The sequence below is a fragment of the Cucumis melo genome, chromosome 12, assembly GCF_025177605.1.
Source record: "Cucumis melo cultivar AY chromosome 12, USDA_Cmelo_AY_1.0, whole genome shotgun sequence".
NCBI classification, from domain to species: domain Eukaryota; kingdom Viridiplantae; phylum Streptophyta; class Magnoliopsida; order Cucurbitales; family Cucurbitaceae; genus Cucumis; species Cucumis melo.
Genome location: NC_066868.1, coordinates 22,458,529 through 22,460,924, shown reverse-complemented (window position 1 = coordinate 22,460,924; position 2,396 = coordinate 22,458,529). Strand labels below are relative to the sequence as shown.

General features: G+C 44.1%; 1 pseudogene; it reads left to right on the top strand.

Moving 5' to 3' along the window:
* The first annotated feature begins 599 nt into the window (after positions 1-599).
* On the top strand, positions 600-2,094 carry LOC107990384 (60S ribosomal protein L2, mitochondrial-like; annotated as a pseudogene).
* The last annotated feature ends 302 nt before the right edge of the window (positions 2,095-2,396 follow it).

Below are 2,396 nucleotides of genomic sequence, written 5' to 3'. Positions count from 1 at the left end.
TTCTTCTATCTCGTTCTACAACTCAGTCGACTCAACTTCATCTTTCCTTTCCAGTCTAGGCTTTTTTATTAGAGCTAAGCATAGTCAGATTAATAATAGGATTTCCTTATCATCAAAACCATCTCACCTATGATTTGAGAAGAAAACTTCCATGACGTATAGGGCCTTATACTAAGCATGCCTAAGAAATGGCAGAATTTGAGGCTCAAAGAATTTGAGAGAAGAAAGACAACTCAAGAGGAGCGAAAGCGGCTCGACTGTAAGGAAAGGAGCAACTGAATTTTGAATGCTTTGAGGGGAGTGACTAAGTCCTTGGGGGAGCAATCCCTCTTTTTCTCTATTTGAAGCTGGAGGGTAGTGAGACTTTTAAGGGTGTGGGAACACATTCCGCTTCTTTCTTCTGTTAACTCATTCCCTGCGTGGAACAATTACTTAATCTTCTCATTAAGAAAAAATGAAAACCTGTTAAGATAGTCATGTAAGAGCGAGAGCTGCTTTCTAGTTCAAGATGAGGATGATCAGAGTTGTCTTCCTTGTTGCCATCATCTCTCTTATCTGAGTTCCTATATATATTCTACTCAATTGTTAAGTGTTGAGGAATGGGATTTGCCTTTATTCTTAAGGGGCGGCGGAAGAGGATGATTACGATCTCGACAAAGAGACAAAGCCAAGAGGGGAGAGCACTTAGACAATTCACTTGGAGTATAGGGAAGTCCGCTGGTAGGAATTCCTCAGGGCGTATTACGATTTTTTGCCTCAGGGGTGGATCGAAGCAATTGCAACGAAGAATTGATCTAAAATGAAGCACTTCGTCTATGGGCATTGTGAAGAGAATTGAATATGACCCTAATTGTTCTTCTCGGATCCATCCAATACGATGGATTGAGGGGGTCTGCTAGAGGAAATGTAAAACTCAAGAGGAGTTCGCTCCTCAGCCTCAGATCCTCAAATCTACCACAACCACCATCCCTGACCTATTTTTGTTCTCTTCCCCACCCGAGAAGTTGGATCAAAGAAAGGTAGCTTCCTTCTCTCCTGGACGGATGGCGACTTATGTAGTGTTGGGCCTTCCTACCACCAAGATGCCTCCTTGGTCGAAGAGCCCCGATACTAGTACTAGGAAGGGCGCAGGAAGCAAAAAAACTTGCGCGAAGGACCTTTTCTTCTCTGCCTTCTCCTCTCAAAAGACCAAGGGAGAGACATCATCCCTTTCCTTCGGTAGCTCTTTTACTTTTCAAGGGTAGCGGTAGCTAGGGCAAAGCCCGCTTTCTTCGCTCTGCAAATGAGAGAGAAAGTCAAAGGAAAAAAGACGTTCTCTCTTTGCGTGGTCTTTAAGTGAAAAACGCATAGCATTCTCTGGGCACATAGGATGAAAGGTCAAGTTGCCCTTTCTTGGTTGTGTTTTAGGTGGCAAGAGACTTTAGGGCTTGTTGGAGGTGCTGAGCATAAGGAATCGAAAGCAGAGATGAATCAAGGTAGCTTACCTGTCAAGTCGATAGGCGAAGAGTCGAAGGATGGAGCATGCAAAGTCAATCGTGTACCTATCATAAGAAGGGACCCACCTAGAAAAGCACTAAAATGGAACTTCAAATGGATGCAGGTATCCAATCCCTCCACTGAGATGTCAAGCAGATTCCTGGGCATTGATGAATGGCCGGCCACCTTTGACGTTAGAAGAGCAAAAGGTCCGAGGCATAGCTAGATAAACCAATGTGAATGAGTGTCAGCTTCATGACCCGAAGACGATTGGTGCTGACCACACTAGGTGCTACCGTGGTAGCAAGAAAGGTCGGACGGTGACAATTGAGAGGTGCTCACTGAGCATTCCTAGTCACACGGGAAGAGAGGTCAAATGGCAAGGCCATACGCCCATTTGGCTCATCGCGGAGTATAAATCACATCCAAACAACGATCTGATTGAGGAACGGGGCAAGGCCCATTAAGCTTGGGTAGAAAGGGAAGGCATGTCAGGTCGTATGCCCATGGGTGAAGAGTTCTTCAAAAAAGCGATAACTGACTCGAAGACTTGGGACCTTGGCTTTAAAAGGAATGAAATGGAGCTCTTCTCGCTTTCTCCATCAGTGGCTTATTTAGTAGAAAGGCCAACGACTATACAGACTCTATACCAAATCATGGAGCGATAGCGAAGGAGCGAGATCCATAAAAAAAGAATATGATCTGACTTTCAGTAGGTTTGGAGGCAGAAAAGGAACAAGAGCGAGTGAACTTCTTGAAAGAGATCTTCATTCTCTTCCTTATTCATTGACTGATCTTCTTCTTTGTTTAGAGGTGATAATAACTCAACTTATCTCTTTCGGAGAAGGAGGCATTCGAAAGCCCGACAAAAGCCTAGATATGCCTTAAAAGAAAGTATAAAAAGAAGGAATTAAACTACC